At 46.6% G+C, this 17,639-nt stretch overlaps 1 protein-coding gene across 2 annotated transcripts in view; it reads right to left on the reverse strand.

Moving 5' to 3' along the window:
• The window catches only part of MAPRE3 (microtubule associated protein RP/EB family member 3), a 52,051-nt gene that overhangs the window by 5,405 nt on the left and 29,007 nt on the right, over positions 1-17,639 (reverse strand). The window contains exon 1 of one of the 2 annotated variants that reach the window (XM_032849529.1): positions 5,988-6,216. The exons of the other annotated variant lie outside the window; for it this stretch is intronic. The gene's annotated coding sequence lies outside the window, so the exon portion shown is untranslated. Of the gene's footprint in view, positions 1-5,987; positions 6,217-17,639 lie in introns of those variants that run through there. 2 annotated transcript variants of the gene reach the window in all.

The following is a 17,639-nucleotide window of genomic DNA, read 5'->3' on the forward strand; positions in this document are numbered from 1 at the left end:
AGGCACCTACAATCTAGAACCTCCCCTCAATACAGGCTTCTGCTCTTGTATTCATTATCCCAGCGAATGTCACCACTAGTCACTCAGTCACTCAGTCACGCACGTTAGAAACCTGGCGGTTGTCCTCCACAGCCCTACTCCCCCTCACCCTCATACCCAGTCATTCATCAGGTCGGGCAGCTCTGCGGCCTCAGGGTGCCCCCTGCTCTTCCCACCTCTCCTGCTGCCTTGGGGGTTATGCAGGCGTGCTCTCTGGCCAAGGCCAGCAGTAGCCTCCTCAAGGCCACCCGGCCTCCAGCCTCTCTCCCAGCATGTCCCCGATGCTCCTGCAATCAGAATCTGTGTAAAAGCAGCCTGAACCACACCACTATCCACCACACTCATGAACGAGACACCCATTGGCTGAATTTGCCTTGCAGACTTGAGCCGCTCAGTACTCGCAGTGTGGTAAACATTTCTGAATCAGTGCCCAATAGCTTAACGTTGGGACATCTCACATAAACGACCTGCAGAGAAGCCAGGTTTCTGGCTGCTTTTGGGCAACCCTGGTATTTGTTCCTGCACAGCCACCAATGGTGGGAGCTGAGCAGAGGCGCCCCCTTCTGGCCAGTGGCTGTGAGCTCCTCCTTGCCCTCCCCTGCCCCCCAGCCGCACTCGCGGCGGCCGAGGGAGGCCAGGGTCAGCTGCTGTTTATCCCTGACTCACACTGTTAAGAGGGAAATGTATCTTGTAACTAGGTCTTTATCAGAAGTGGAGAAACAGAAAACAGACGAAAGCACGGCGTATTCTGAGAATCGTGAGTGCTTATTTCCGGAATGAAGAATATTTCTCTAGATTCAACACACAAACTGTCTCCGTGAAGGAAAACTATGCCCAGACCACTCCCCGGTCCCCTGGAGGCACCTGCCCTTATCATGGGACTCTCCCCACCACTAATCAGACTCCTAAATGGGCCCCACCTCTCCAGCCTCTCTCTCACTTGGGAGCCACCAGCAGCTGCCTACTTACCCTGTGTGGAATGCTGCCCCCACTCCAAAGTCCACTCATTCTCTACTCCCATGGTTCTCAAACTGTGGTCTGTGGAGCAGCTTGCTAGAAATTCCAATTCTTAAGTCCCACCCCAGACCTACTGAGACAGAATCCGCACCTGACCAAGAGGCCTGGAGAGTCTGGGGGTGCAAACTGGAGAAGCCGCTGTAGAGAGGAGCTTCCGGCCGCACGAACTAGGCTGCGCTCCCTTGGGGCCCCCCGCCCCATAGGTACACCACAGAGCCTTGTTAGATGCACACTTAACTTCAGGGACGTTTTGGAGAAAAATCAGGAGAGAAACCCTCTAGTTCTGTCCTTCATTGCCCCGGGGAAGGGAAGCCAGGCAGGCCAAAAAACCAACAGAAACACAAATTATTTCCTTGGGAGCTTCCAAGGGCTCAGAAGCCGGGAATTCCAGAGATTTCTGAGGGTTTTCGGATGGTACTTGCGTCTCCTATTACACAGGGTTTTGAGCCCAGTGCCCTGTATTCTGACCCTTGTTCTAACCACAGGACTTGTTTAAATCCCTGCCCCCTTGTCCGTAAGAGCCTTGAAACCAGGACTGGGGTTTCCAGGTCCATCACAGGCAAGGTATTCAGCAAATGTGTTGAGTGATTGAGTGATGCCTCCCCATGGCCTCTCTTCTTTCTGACCATCTTTTCATTGCTTCTGGCCTGGCCCCCCTTCCCCCACTCATCTTGAGGCTGGGATGTTGGCGTCATGTCCTCCAGGACACTGTCTCTGAACCTTGCTCATGACGACATGCCCTGCTCCTCTCTGTTCCTACAGGACCCCTGAGCATGCTGTCACAGCATGTCCGTTCTCTTGAAATCACTTGTATGTCTGTCCCTTCCACCTGAATGTAAGCTCTTCAATGGCCCGGCCATGTTCCATTCACCTGTGGGTTCCAGACCAGTTCCCCATGGACAGTAACTGCAGAGACTGGATTTAGGAGAGTGCTTCTGCGTTTCTAGGAAACTCACCTGGAGTGACCTCAGAAAGCTAGCCGGCATGGATGGACACCAAACTTGACTGGGTAGGGTCGAGGGAAGGGCATTTTATTTTGATGAGTATTTAGTTAGGGACTGTGAGAAATAGGAAAGATTTGCCCCCATCCTTTGCGAGTATATAGTCTTACCGGGGAGACAAACACAAAGGAGAAGAGTACAACCAAATGCCCCCTAAGTGTGGTGAAGCAGTAGGTGTGACAGGGGTCAGAAAGGAAAGCATGTAGAGTGCGAGAGAAATGGGCTTGAATGGCCCCCCCAGGAGTGGTCAGCCCCGCCAGGTCTCCAGGGAACTTGCAGAGCCCTGCCGAGCTGAGGGCAGAGGGCACAAGCTATTCTGGATACTGGCCTTCCATGAGCTCGGGATTATTTCTCCCCAAGGCCCCTGGGGCAGGGTGATTCAGGGGACGGGGGTGGGGATAGGTGGGAGCTATGGTTCTGCACGCTGCTAGGCCTCCCAGGGAATGGGCTGGTCAGGTCTGGTCCTGGGAGGTAAAGGGGAGGGGGTCTTAGGTTGGCCCTGGGAGTTCCTGAGCCACTTTAGGGATTTTTTTTTTCTGTTTAGCATATATGAGTTTCAAGGGCTGATTACTCAATAAAAGCAGAGGCATTGGTCTAGGTCAAAATTAGTTCTCCAGGTTTTGACTGAAATCATTTGAGCTTCAAGGGTCTTCTAGCCTGAGGGCAGCCTTCTTGGGGTTCGATGGGACAGGACAGGGGATGGTCCACACTGTTTACTAGAAGAGCATATCAGATTTTCCTGCAGAAATTTCCTAGTAGGCCAGAGTAAAGCCCCAGTGCATATGTGTGTGTATAACTATATACGTATTATATACAACTATATTATATATGTTATGGATATAACTATATATAATGTACTGCATATCCAATTTTTCAGTATGTATTTATATATAATACATAACATATGCAGTGTATTACACACAGTTGACCCTTGAACAATACAGGGGTTAAGGGAACTGATGCCCTGCACAGCTGCAAATGTGTGTATAAGTTTTGACTGCCTCAAAAATTTAACTAACAGTCTACTGTTGACCAAAAACCTTATTGATGACATAAACAGTTGACCAACATATATGTTATATGGATTATATACTGTATTCTTAGAATAAAGTGAGCTAGACAAAAGAAAATGTTATTAAGAAAGTCACAAGGAGGGGCGCCTGGGTGGCTCAGTGGGTTAAAGCCTCTGCCTTCGGCTCAGGTCATGATCTCAGGGTCCTGGGATCGAGCCCCACATCAGGCTCTCTGCTCAGTGGGGAGCCTGCTTCCTCCTGTCTCTCTGTCTACTTGTGGTCTCTGTCTGTCAAATAAATAAATAAAAATCTTAAAAAAAAAAAAGAAAGTCACAAGGAAGAGAAAATATATTTATAATCCCGTACTATATTTCTGGAAAAATATAAGTGGACCTGTGCAGTTCAAACTGTGTTGTTCAAGAGTCAACTATATATAGTCACACACACACACACACACACACACACACACACACACAATGCAGGTGATTCTGGTGCTCAGCCAAGTGCTAGGACACTGCCCTCATTGGACACAGGGGCGTACCTTGGACTGACCGGCCTGTACCGCAGAGGCAAAGGCTGGGATGTGGCCATTTACTGCTACCTCCCTGGGGGGAAAGTGTTAGCCATCTTCCTCCTTCGTACATAGGAGACAGTCCCTGTTCTCCTTCCAGAATACAAGTAAAGACCTTGCTATCAGAGTTCCTAGAGTCACTAAGAGCTACACAGGAACTTGAAAAATGCCAAAGTCTTCTGGGCCAGAAATTCCCAATTCTGTCTGTGCCTCAGGATGGGAGAGCATTTTCCACACATTCGATCAGTCTGAATCTAGTATCCTCAAGGTGGCAACAGGGCGTGTAAGAAGGAAGTTGGGGGGAAAAAAAATGTCTGCTTTCAGGGCCAACAATCCTGTTGTTGCTTCCTCTGGGGCTTTTGGGAAAGTGGTTAGGGGTGTGGTGGGAGGCTGATACTAGGAACAGAGCCATTACCTCCACTCAGGACTGGCTATTCTCTACCCTGGTCAGGGTAGAGGACTCACCTGAGGCATCCAGGGGTCACACTTGCTAGAGGGTCACAAAGAAGCAGCTTCCTAGTTCCCTTACCTCTCATCCTGATAGGGAGGGCAGGATTTCATTCTCCTTTCCTAGATTTGACCCTGTAAATACAACTAAATTATGGCCAGCAGGTGGCACCCAGGTCCTGAGCAAAGCTGCCTCTAAACATTCCCCCATCAGTCCTCTGCCTAGCTGGATTTAGAAAAAGAGAGCCCCTAACTTTGATCTGGTCCCCCAAAGAGGAAAGCCTGGCTCTGTCAAAGACTCGTGGTATCAGGGCATGGGGGTGGTCAGATGGAGTGCTTAGTTCTGACCTGGATGTCCTCCAAGAACTGGACCAGCTGGAGTGGCCTGGAACATTGCATCTAAGATTCTGGACTAAACTACAACAACCTCCCTATGCCTCAACGCCACACGTTAAACTCATCAATTGGTCCCACTTCTGATGACTTTTTGTATTGGGTGTTAACTCAGACCTAGACTCAAACCAGACCAGCTTCTGGAGGCAAAGATATATAAGGCATTTACCCAAGCATCTGGCTCTGTGCAGTCTAATTGCCTCCACTTACAGTAGAGAAACGGTCTGAGAAAACTCTCTAAGTTAACACAACCGTTACCAAGTTGCTTTCCTTCTTCTGAGAGAATGGTAGTCAACCACACCAGGTGTCAAACTCTGTTCCAAAAGCTACCATAGTAGCTTGTCCCTTTGTTTCTACCATCATCTCTGGCACATGGTGACTGTCAAGGGAAATAGCCCGACTGGGTTGTGGCATGTCACCCACCGAGTTAGCTGGAAACCCCATTCCAGGATTGGACTGAGAGCGTGGCCTTGGGAAAAGCCTGCTCTTCAGGACCTTGACTCTGGCTACCAGGGCTGCAGTCATGGGAAAGACAAGTTGAGGAGGTTTAATCTGGTGATTTTGCTAAATCATTTCCTATGCTAGGACCATAAGGTTCAGGGTGCATTTACTGGTGATGGGAAAAGCGGTTACAGCTCTCACCGGGAGACGTGGCACTACTGACCATTCTGTGGCCTAAGGCCTTGGAAAGGGCCAAGTCTAAATCTCATTCTCCCATGGTCAGAGGAGTTTCTAGAAACCATCCAATTCCTTCCCAGATACCTAGGATGACATTAGCTCTAGGTACTTATATTCCTAAATCATCAATAAGTCTGTAGAACTCTGAAAGCAAACATTCCAATATTTAATAATGATATCACAAGCCTAAATCTGATTCTGGTTTTTTGTTGTCAAGTACTTCAGTGGGAATCCATCTTCCACAAATGCATCAAGATAATTCAGGAGTCCCCAGTTCTTTGGTCCCTAGGAGAGCCCACTGCAATTCCCAAGACTTTACCCTCTGTCTAGCATAGCTGTGGAAGACCAGGTCTTTTCAGTTCTGCAGTGGGTACTGGGCAGGCCTTCAGCAGCCTCTAAAAATGTGCTACTTTAAGAATACTGATCTCCAGGCAGAACACTTGGATTCAAATCCTGGCTCTAACATTTCCTAGCAGTTTGGCTTTGGGCCTCAGTTTCCTCATGTATAAAATGGGACAGTTTCCACTTCTCAGAGGCTTACCAAGCACTGAGCAGAGCCTAGCACATAGTACATTTTCAGTGAGTGTCACCAGCGTCACTGGAACAGTGAGAATCCAAGGGCCCTTGTGTGAGAAGGCAGCTGCCCAGCACATATCCAGCTTCAGGTCGCTGAGCCCAAAGAAGGGCAGTTCAGGAGGGAGACACTACAGAACTCTGCTCTTTCTGCCTGGGGACAGCCATCTGGGCTTCCCGAAGCTGGGCCTCTGATCTCAGTCCCTCCCCAACTCCAGATTTCCCAACTGTTTGGCTTCGTAGATGCCATCCTACCGGCCAGGAGAACTGGAACAGGCGCTGTGGGATCAGAGGACGACTGAGGAGTCTGCCAAAATGTTTCCCGCTCCTGACGTAGGGCTATGCCCATTGTCACTGGGCCAACCCTTCCTGCCCAGGCCCAGGGGGGCTGAAGTCACTGTTTGGAAAATCTGCAGAATTGCTACCCCTGGTGCCCTTGGGTCACACATCCAGGTTATTCTGGGGTTGCATGGAGGCAGTATGCATAGGCAGGCACGAAGGGGTCTGAGGGGCTAGAGGGGTCCTGCCGGCGGGTCACAAAGCCCTGGCAGGCCCAGCCAATCACCTTCTTCTCACGGCAGGGCAGGGACCTGACTCACAGGGAGGCTCAGCCTCTCAAAGCTGAATTAGTCCAAGGTGGTAGGCGTGGGGTGGGCAGGTGGGATAGTTCCAGGTCCGGTGGGGAACCAGTACAAGCCCACTCCAGCAGATCCAGGCCAGGGATGTGGATGGTGTTGGTTCAGGTAGGGACTGGAGCTTCTCCAGGGTTCTGTTCTCAAAACACTCTTAGTTCACGTGGCTATCCTCGAAGGTCCTGAATCCCGCTGAAGTCCCAGTTACCAGGGTCCTGGATCTGCCCTGCTGAACAGTGATCTCAACTCAAGAGGCATCCCTGGGCCAGGCTGAGTAATGCTGCCGTATGGCCTGTAGCAGCTGGTCAGCCCCTTTCTGCCTGGCCTGGGAGGGGTGGGCTGCTGGCCCCTGGGCGTTTAGCCTGAGGACAGACCGGGAGCAGGGCTGCAGTGGCTGCTGGGACATGCTGAGGAGAGAACGTTTGTTTCTGAGGCCCCAGTGTGAGTGTTTCCTTCATGATCCTTCACGCTTCAAGAGCGGGTCTGTGTCTCCGGAGGCACATAAAAGCCATGTCACTTTATCTTCCTTTAGGACGTTGTTTCTTTAGACTGTGTGGCTTGCCGTTGTCACTGGGGCACGTGACATGTTCTCCCTCCCTCCAGAACAAGTGGATCTGACCAGCTGTTAAGCCTACCGCGCTTTGATCCCAAGTCAGCCCTCCTCCGCTCTCACTGCTCCTCCGGTCCCATAGCCAGTCCCTCTCAGAATTCCCCAGCTTTATTTCCTTGCCTTTCTGACAGACTGTTTATTTAATTCTCTAGCCTTGCCACCAGAAGGCATACCCTGGTGATGTCTAGAACAAACTCAACAAGTTTCAGTGGTTGCGTTTCTGTCTTCTCATGCAGACTGTCATTCTTCAGGTCCCTGAGACTCCAGCTGCCTGCCTGGACGGAGACAGTGGGCCTCCCTCAGGAGGGATATGCGCTGGAGCGGTACAGGAAGGCCTGCTTACTTTCCAGTAGCTTCTCCCCTGGTCTACCATGGTTCCTGAAATTCCCACCACAAATGACACACTTATGGTTTATAGACTTCATCTCCAAAAGGCCTTAGTAATTATCTCAATTTTGAATATGAGGAAATGAAGGCTCCGGGTTCAAGTGACTTGCTGAAGTTCAAGATCAAGCACTGGCAAGGCTAGAGCATGAACCACCGGAACCCTATGCGCTCACTACAGCCCTGCACTGTGGCCGGAAAAGCGATTTGATTTTGCACAGCGCCAGTGTGTGATGACTTGCTCTGATTTAGGGCCTTGAGCAACAGAAGAAGGAAAAAGAAATTTCAAAGGCTTTCTTCATTGGGTTTCTTTTTCCAAGCCACGGCGACATTGTCTTGATCTCAATCACCAAGTATATACTGACCACTAAAATAAGGTGCTAACTCTTTTTGAGGCACCATGAAGACACGGGATCATTTTAAGACATGGATCTTGTCCTGAAGAAGCCTTTGTTTGACTGAAAAAGTAAGAGTAACTCATAAATCGGTAAAGGGATCCCACAAACCAGAACATAAGAAGTGCTCAATAGTGGAAGTGTATTTGGCATTTTAAGTGCTCCAAGACAGTGCAAAGGATGGGTGTGGGCTCAGTTAGATGATTTCTGGGAGAAGGTGGCCCCTAACTTGGCCCTTTAAAGATGACAGGGTATCAGAAAGCAGGGAAGAGAACATTGGCAATTAGAGACACGGGGAAGAAGTTTGTTGTGACTTTTATTTTTTAAAATGAGCCAAAGACCAGTGCTTGAATCTTAGAGGAATCTTAGGAGATGTGATCAAGAGAGGAGATAGGAGAGGTAGGGGAGCGTCAGGAGGCAAGGGAGGGACAGGTTTCAAGCAGGAGGTTATCTGCCCTGTTTAATGAAGTTACCAGACCTCTGATGGAGAAATGGCCATTAGATTGTGCAAGAAGGGATGATGAAAGTCTGAGTCATCTTGCTGGAGGCTGGAGACAGAAGCTAGACCCGAAGACAGTTACGGAGTCCCAGATCATTGGCCCGGGCGGATGCTGAGCAGGGCGACCAGGGGTTTATCATCCAGGGCATTTCTGTCTGCTGCCATGGTAGATGGAGTAGCAAGCTGCTTGCCTGCAAGGTGGGGACACCGCTCTGCTCTTAGTAAAAGCTGGAAGCAGTATACAAGATTTAACATAGGCCTGTGCTCTTCGTCTTGGACATCCCACCCTTCCTCCTCTAGAACCTGTATCCTGTTCTTAAGTTCTAGATCTTATCTGTCCAAGGAGACTCACAAATGCAACCTTGTGGTCTTCCTAAAGCTTCTTACAACACTGTGTCATGAATGAAAGAATGGGAAATTTTTAAAATATAATAAAGTCTTAACTAAGCTGGACGTTTGAAAAATATTTTAAGAATTCATTTGCCGCTGTGTTTCACTGTTCCCTTTTGATCTCCAGTTTCGTTGCACATCTTGTTGAAAAGTACTCTATTAAGGCAGGGTGGAGTGCACAAAATTTATTATTATTATTTTAAAGATTTTATTTACTTATTTGACAGATCACAAATAGGCAGAGAGGCAGGTGGGGGGATGGGGGAAGCAGGCTCCCTGCTGAGCAGAGAGACTGATGTGGGGCTTCATCCCAGGATGCTGGGATCATGACCTGAGTTGAAGGCAGAGGCTTAACCCACTGAGCCACCCAGGTGCCCTGGACAAAATTTATTATTAAGGACTTTCCAGGGCCTCTGATTCAGTCCCTTGCATGTCACCATTTAGAGAGCATGTGTTCTAGGCACTGAGCCAGGTTCAGGGCCTATAGGAAGGAATGGGACCCAGCTGGGGCCCTCAAGGCATTCACCAACCAGGGTCGGAGCTAGGCCAGTGAACAAATAACCAAATGCTCCACATTATGCTACAACCCCATAGGCAGGAAGGCATGCTGTTGGAGCAACCCTGCTTCCTGGGCCAGGGACGGCTTTGTAGAGGAAGCATAGTTTGATGTGGGTCTTGAAGGAGAAGGTTTGATGAAACAGAGTGTTAAGAGGAGAGAAGAATGGACTGGAAAGAGGGGGAGGATTACAAATAGTTCACCCCAGAATGCATGCTGGGAGCAGGAGATGAGGTTAAAAAGGTAGACAGAAGCCACACACCAGGGGCTCTGTAAAGAGGTTTTTAGGTATTTTCAGGTATTTCATCCTGGGGGAAACTCATCAAGGTTTTTTTTTTTCCCCTCCTGGATATATTATATTTACAACAATACAAAAATATTTGTAACAATGCTAGAGTTAAAAAAACCAGCATTGTTTCCAAATCAAAATTACAGCAAATGAAGTTACAGTGACTAGAAGTTGCATTAAATTTATAATTCTTGAGGCTTTATTTTATATTATCTTTTCTAGTAAACATTGAAGAGATTCCCAAGTGCTGCTTTGCAGAAATCAGTGCCCTCCAAATTTTTGAAAACTCTTTATTTTGAAATAATTTTAGACGCAGAATTGCAAAATAGGACAAAGAATTCCCATGTATCCTCATCCAGCTCCCCCAATAACGTCTTACATAACAGTTGCGAAGGCCAGGAAGTTGACATTGGTACATTATTAACTAAGCTACAGACATTATTTGGATTTAATCAGTTTTTACATGCACTTCTTTTTTTGGTGTACAGTCTATGAAAATTTTTTTTAAGATTTATTTATTTGACAGAGAGAGAGATCACAAGTAGGCAGAGAGTGGGAGAAGCAGGCTTGCCACGGAGCAGAGAGCCGGATGCGGGGCTCAATCTCAGGACCCCGAGATCATGACCTGAGCTGAAGGCAGAGGCTTAACCCACTGAGCCACCCAGGCGCCCCAGTCTATGAAATTCTATCACATGTGTAGATTCATATAATTACCACCCTACTAGGATGCAGAGTTGTTCTATAATCTCAAGGAAACTCCCTGTGTGGCCCCTCTATAGCCATACATTGTCCCCAACTCTAACCTGCATAATTTTATAATTTTAAGAATGCCATAGAAATGGAATTATATAGTAACCCTTTGAGATTAGCTTTTCTCCCTCTCAGCATAACGCTTTTGGGTTCTATCCAAGTTGTTGCACAGACAATCCTTTTTTGGTGCTGAGTAGTATTCCCATAACAATGGTTCACATATGGATATACCAAGGCTTGCCCATTCACCCACTAAAGGATATCTGGATGTTAACGGTTTTTAGTGATTACAAAAAAATCCTATGAGACCTTTCCTCAGTCTTTCTCTTGCTTTGTCCATGAAGGTCTGGCTCTGGGACAGATCTCTCCATGTTTTTCTGTCCTCTGGAACTACAGAGCTGGTTGGGGTTTGTAGTTGGGAGGCCGGGGCATTAGATTCGAGGGAGAGGCTGAGACAGGCCCACAAGCGACTCTTGGGGGACTGTTCCCCAAGCTAAGCGGCAGTTCAATCTAACCCTAAGACTGCCCCCATAGGCTGGATTCTTCCTTCTTACATGACTCACTCTATAACCCAAATTTGTGAACTTATCTTCTTATGGCACAATTTTATCAAGGATAATTTAGAATTATAGCGGTCAATTTGGGGAGCATGCAATATGATCAAAATTGAGAAGGATAAAAAGGGGACCAAGTTTCAAACATTCAATTGTTTGCAGGATTATTGATTGGGGCTGAATCCATTAAGGTTCAGAATGACCTGTCTAAATTCTACTCAAACTTGCACAATATCGGAGCGCTTGGGTGGCTCAGTTGTTGGGTATCTGCCTTCGGCTAGGGTCGTGATCCCAGGGTCCAGGGACTGAGCCCGGCGTTGGGCTCGCTGCTCAGCAGGGGGGCTGCTTCTCCATCTCCCACTCCCCTGCTTGTATTCCCTCTCTTGATGTGTCTCTCTCTGTAAAATAAATGAATAAAATCTTAAAAAAAAAAAAGGCTTGCGCAATACCCTCTTAAAACTAAAGAAGGACTGAAATAGTCAAAAGGATAATAGAGAAAGGACTTGTAATACCTTGAACAGTCCTTGTAACACCTCTACCCTTCAGTCAAGAAACCCAGTGGGTAGGGATACGGATTTACTCAGGACCTTGGGGGCCATAAACAGAATAGTCATTCCCTGACCAGAACTAAATACTCTTCTAAAAGTTTTTTTCTTATTTTTTAAAAGGATTTTATTTTTTGGGGGCACCTGGGTGGCTCAGTTGTTAACTGTCTGCCTTCAGCTCAGGTCATGATCCCAGGGTCCTGGGATTGAGCCCTGCATCAGGCTCCCTGCTCAGCAGGAAGCCTGCTTTTTCCTCTCACACTCCCCCTGCTTGTATTTCCTCTCTCAGTCTTTTTCTGTCAAATAAATAAATAAAATCTTTCAAATAAATAAATACATAAAATCTTAAAAAAAAAGATTTTATGTATTTATTTTAGAGAGAGAGAGACAGCACAGGAAGGAGGGGCAGAGAGACAGAATCTCAAGCAGGCTCCATGCTGAATGCAGAGCCTGATGTGGGGCTCAATCCCAGTATCCTGAGATCATGACCTGGGCTGAAACCAAGAGTTGGATGCTTAACTGACTGTGACATCTTGGCATCCCTCTATTTTATTTTTTTAAGATTTCATTTATTTATTTGAGAGAGAGAGTGAGTGGTGGTGGTGGGGAGCAGGGGGAAGAGAGACGAGCAGACTCCATGCTGAGTGCAGAGCCTGATGCAGGTCTTAATCCCAAGACACTGAGATCATGACCTGAGCCGAAATCAAGAGTGGGATGCTTACCGACTGAGCCACCCAGGTGTCCCCAGAACCAAATACTCTTTTATCTCAAGTGCCTCCCAAGGTTGCATATTTTACAGTTGCAGGTATATGTTCTGCTTTTTTTAGTGTTCCTTTAGGTCTAAAGAGTCAACATTTGTTTGCCTTCTTCTGGGAAAATCAACAATATGCCTGAACTGTTATGCCCTAAAGGTTTCCTGAGGCCTCACCTACTTTTCACAAGACCTCAACTACAACCTCAAGGACTCACTCCTGGTACCTTATGCCTTGTGCCTTATGCCTCACTCTTCTTGTGGATAACCTTGCGTTGTGCTCTAAAGAGAGGTAAACTCTAAGACTAATTCCAGTGATCTACAGTTTTCTTTCAGAAAGGGCACAATATTTCCAAAGAGAAGTTAGAATGTGGTCAAAGTAAAGTTCATTGCTCAGGACGTGATTTATCCCAAGGAGGTAAATCCTATCCTTTGGACAGACTGTAGGCCATTCACAACTTTCCAACATTTCTAAATCATCACACTTATAAGTTAATTAAGTCCTCAGTAGGCAGACCTCTTCCTCAGGAATCTAAACATGAAGAGGCCTTTTGTGAATTAGCTCTTCAACATCTTCCCACTCTGGGCTTACCTAATTACCTAATTACCCATCATAAACCTCTCTACCTATCTGTACATGTGAGGTCTGGACAAACCTTTGGTGTTATGACTCAACCTCATGGGAATCATCAGACATCAACAGTCTACGGCAGTGTGTCTCCTCTTGCTGCAAAGCCTATTCACCTAGCTAGGCTAGTGGAGGCTTCTGCACACTCGGTTCTAGGGTCTCCTTTCCATCTGACGGTCCGTCATATGGTATACATTATTTGTAGCTCACTGAAAAAACACAACATTTCTCAGTACGTAGGCTTAGCACCAGTGAAATCCTATTACTTTCTCCCTCACATATTTTTCTATTCCTTGCACTAATACTTTGAATCCTGCTATCCTACCTCTAGATATGTTTTCAATGAGGTGATTTTTGGCCCAATGGTTTCTGTTCTAGAAAAAAGAGATTGTTAGATAATTCAAGAAGGAGAAAAACCGGGCCTTGATTTCAGAACCAAAACCCTAGCCACTCAAGGGCCCTTAGGGTTGCTTCCTTTTCTCCTCAAACCTTTTTAGTTCATGCTTTACAAGAGGCCTAGAAAGTAGGGCAAATTGTACTGAAGGCGGAACGGATGGACTGCTGCCAGCCAGCTGTAGGAAACGAGAGAGGGAGGCCAAGGACGACCCCCCCAGTTTCTTGCCACAGCACAGGAAGGATGGAGAAAAGCACAGGAGGAGCAGGTCTGAGGATGGGGTGAAGGGGCTCACTTATATCATATGTAGACACTGCAAAGAATATGAAGAACACGTAAGGGTATTAGGAAACGTCATATTTAATGTAATAGTCCATGTTTAAGTAAATCAATCTTCCGTAGTTGGACATTTTTGATATTGAGAGAGTGCCAGAATTAATATCTTTGAACATTCAGATTTTGTCTAAATGTAGTATAACCCTGTGGGGAGGGAATTACTATGTCAAAGGGCATGGAGTATTTTAAAGCCTAACAGCTTTCCAAAAAGATGGTGCCTTTTATTTTTCTTCCAGAAGGTTAAGAGCTCATTTCAACACACTCTCACCAACATGGCATGTTAGTATGTTAAAAAAATGTGTTGATTCAATAAAAAACATTTTTGGGGGCACCTGGGTGGCTCAGTCCTTAAGTGTCTGCCTTCGGCTCAGGTTATGATCCCAGGTCCTGGAGTCGAGCCCCACATCAGGCTCCTTGCTCAGTGGGAAGCCTGCTTCTCTCTCTCCCGCTCCCCCTGCTTGTGTTCCCTCTCTTGCTGTGTCTCTCTCTGTCAAATAAATAAATAAAATCTTTAAAAAAAAGTCTTAAAATAAAAATAAAATCTTAAAAAATATATATATTAAAAAAACCTTTTTTGTTCTTTTAAAAAACATTGCTTTGATTACTGGTGAAGGAGAACATTATTTCCACATTTATTGCCCATATAATTGTATTTGTCTGTGAACTGTTTGGGCTGTAGAGTTTGAAGAACCCGCAAGTCATCCATGTGGTCTAACAAATGTCTAGAAATTCTGGTTGTAAATTCTCACTACTGACACGTTTACTGAAGATCTAGGGTCCTGGGATGGATTTGTACTGGCCCCAGACACAGTTACTTTTTTAGTAAATGCCTGATATTCCATGTAATTTATTCTGAACATGAGATGCTAGAAAATGTCCTCATATGAAGGTTTTGAAAATTCACTTAAGGAAATCATAAAACGAAAAAAATACTGTTGCTATATTGCACTTACGCTAAAGTGTATTTTGATTTGGAAAAAATGGAAGTTTGGTAACAATGGAGAAAATGCACATCACCAACGAACCAAGAGAAGGTTAGACATGACCCAAGATATGTATCCCTCATATTTTTGCCTAGTGTTTTGGGGAAAGGGGTTAAGAAAGGGAAAATGACTTAGGGTTACCCAAGATTCTGCCGAAAGTAGGAGAAATAGAGAATTAAGTACACATTTTCATCGCACCTCCAAAACACATAGCCTTATGGTGTATTTCCTAAGAAATACATTGACGTGTTTGGCCATGTGGTCAGACACCATGGCACACACACAAAGACTCCAAAGAACCCAGCTCCAGTCCTCCCTCTCATGATCTTCTGGGCTCTGGGCAAAGGCAGTGTCTCTAGGCCTTGGTTTCTTCTTGTGAAACAGAAATGCCTCTTGGACATCACTCACTACGTGTATGGCTCGTGGGCACCCAAAACACAGAGGTTCTGAACAGACAATTCATGGAAGAAGTACAAATGGCTACCACGTATGAAATGGGAAAAACGTTGAACTTCATGAACGCCTTAAGTAGCTATGCTGCTGAATTGTCATGAAGGTTAAAGCTAACCTCACTGGGGCACTCACACAGAACGTCTGTAGTGACAGCCATCGGTGAGAGTTTGGTAATGCAGTTCTGATTTTTCAGCCTTTGACACCGAGCCAGTGACAATGTAATTCGGTAGGGAGAGGAGACTGGAGACTATTACACCATTAAATACAGTGAGCTGTGAGTGGGATCGATGTTGTGAGCATCTTATGAGGCAGCATTCCAGAGCTGGGAAAAGTGAGGGGCCTGGGTGGAGGGGCCTGAGCCGGGCCTTTGGCAGCAGTGACTGGCCAGGGTATCATGATCCTGGCTTTAGCTGGGTTTGTAATAGGCGCCTCATTAAATTTTAGTTTCTCTTCTGTTCTGTTCCCTCCAGGTGGTGATAATTGACAGCAGCTCCAAACTGTGCCCTATAAGCAAAGCTCAGAGAGAACTTCGTTTCCTTCAGCTAGAGCTGCTCACATTTTAGGTGTCACCTCTCCGGAGGTTAGGGTGAGGTCCTCACGGGACTAGCAAAATAGAATCCTTATCATTTCCTTCCTGGAACCAGAATTCTGGAATTTTCTTTTTCTTATTTTAGAGGGGTGATGAGGTAGTGCTGAGAGTTGGCCTATGTTCCTGCACTAAGCACAAGGCTTGCTTGGATTCATCACTCACTCATTTGTCCACACGTGAATTATGCCTACAGACAGGAATACTGAAATACCTACTCTGTACAGAGAGGTGACTGGGCCAGAGGAATTCTTCTCTCATCCGAAGATGGCTCCTTGTTAGTGAGTAGGACTGTACCTAGTGGCCAACTGCTCACTAGTTAATCACCATTTCAAAGGGTAGTGATGTCTAGGGATAATTTACTACTCTGACCACCACCCCGCACCCCCGCCAGGAAACTGTGACATGTCCCAAAAGCAGCTTGTTATGATGAAAACAGCCCCTGAATCTACAGATACTGTTTTCTCGGCCTTCGCTCTGTTACAGATTATGAAGGAGGCCGTTGAGGCTACCCTACTTGAGGTACATCAGGTAAAAGTGATGTGTGAGGAGATGGGAGGGCTGTTTCAAAAGAGGCCAGACACCAGGTGTACCTCAATTCCAAATAAGCCAGGATGGTGCTGAATCAGGACTAAGATGGGAACAGAGGATGACTTCATGGTGGCAGAGTGAGGTACATGCTCGCTAGAGACCTCACGAGTCCATGCAACGCTTGTCAAGATGAGGACCCGTACCGGCTGCCTGGGGGCACAGGATGCCCCACCAACCCACACGTCCAGGCAGCAATGGAGAAGGGTGGAGGGCTGGCTCAAACTCTCGGGGTCCCCTCTTGGGGTCCCCAGGGGCTGCTGGGCACTTCAGATGCTGGTCAGATAAATTCACGGTTAAAATAGTCATAGGATAAAAGCTTAGTGATGAACAAACAAAAACCGGTTGTTGAGAGTCCAGGGAAATGCGCTCCTTTAAGACATGGGTCGTGAGAGCGTCATTTAGCAGTCTTCCCGGAGGGCGATATACACTTTGTATATTCTTTGACCTTATTTCTACTTCTAGGAATTTTGTACTAAAGCAGTAATTAGGAGTATGTGTAAAACTTTAGTATAAGCATATTTATAGTAATGAAAAACCGGGAACAACTGGAATGCTCAGCAATAAGGAACAGTTCGATAAATCACAGGACATCTAAACTACGCTGCTGCTTAAGAGAGCGCCACTGCGGAGGACTACGTAATGACGTAATGACGCCGGCTCCGCGGGCCCACTCAGCTCCCAGGACCCTCACGCTTCTCCCTTGCTGGTCTCCACCAGAGGGGTCAGAAAAATGAAGTACTTGCTTCCTGCTTCCCTTACAGCTCAGGGCCACCTCGAGACACGAGGTAACACCCAACTGGCTAAAGGGCTGGAGTGTCCTTGATGACATCCTGGAGCTGTTCTACCAGCCTGTACCTCCTACTTTCAGACTCCCGTCCTGTGAGAAAAATACCCCTATTATAGGTTTAAACCACTGTGTTTGGATTGGAGTTTGCTGTTGACTAACACTGCTAGTTGTCCTTCAACTAATTAGTTGTAATCAAAACACAATCCCAACTGATAAAGACATGGAAAGACATTTATAATATATTAAGTGAAGGGAAGGTACTACGTAGCAGAGATACACCAGTAGGCACAGAAGAATAATGTGAGGATATATGTTCTAAAATAATAATAGTGGTTCTACCTAACAGTAGGGCCAGAGGGGATCTTCTTCAGGTTTGTCTGGACTTTACAATGAACATGTATAACTTCTGTGACAAGAAAAAACTCTATTTTTAAAAACCAGGGGAGAGAAGTATGGAAGAAAGCTGTGGTCAGGCAGCAAGAAGTTCTTGACAACAGTCACCAAAAGAACAATTTAAAGGCTTCTGTGGCTCTTTGTCTGGGTGGTTCAGACTTCTTTGAAGTGGTTCAAGCCCTTCCTTGCTGGTTGAACTGGTTTTAAAAGGTCCTCTCTAGTTCCTAACCAGGCCAGCTGAGGTCTGGCCCCAGCAGGGGGGCTCAGGCTCCAGGATGGCCAGGAGGCCACAAAGGGCTCCAAGCTCTCCCCAGCTCCTCTCTCTTCTCCACTGTGGGCCTTGCTTCCCATCTCTTCCCCTCCGTCGCTCATTCTGTGCTTTCTCGTAAGCTTCTTGGTGA

Source organism: Lontra canadensis, unplaced genomic scaffold (genome assembly GCF_010015895.1).
Source record: "Lontra canadensis isolate GAN:19392208 unplaced genomic scaffold, GSC_riverotter_1.0 scaffold232, whole genome shotgun sequence".
Taxonomy (NCBI): domain Eukaryota; kingdom Metazoa; phylum Chordata; class Mammalia; order Carnivora; family Mustelidae; genus Lontra; species Lontra canadensis.